The sequence below is a fragment of the Poecilia formosa genome, unplaced genomic scaffold (genome assembly GCF_000485575.1).
Source record: "Poecilia formosa unplaced genomic scaffold, Poecilia_formosa-5.1.2 Scaffold73, whole genome shotgun sequence".
In the NCBI taxonomy this organism is placed as follows: domain Eukaryota; kingdom Metazoa; phylum Chordata; class Actinopteri; order Cyprinodontiformes; family Poeciliidae; genus Poecilia; species Poecilia formosa.
Genome location: NW_006800012.1, coordinates 145,848 through 146,076, shown reverse-complemented (window position 1 = coordinate 146,076; position 229 = coordinate 145,848).

The following is a 229-nucleotide window of genomic DNA, read 5'->3' as shown; positions in this document are numbered from 1 at the left end:
TTAAGTAAGAGATTGTTACAGTAGCAGCAATTTGCCAGAAAGGTCTACAAAGACTATATTACATAAAATGACTTAAACTAGTCAGCATTGATAAAACTGGTTTTATTGTTTTGAATGGCAACTTGTCCTTGACAAACAAGAATTTCTGTTCAGCCTTGTTAAAATGACCTATTTACCACCTTCGGCTTTTAGCAAAAGTTAAATCTTACTTCTGTTTTAAGGACTTTGA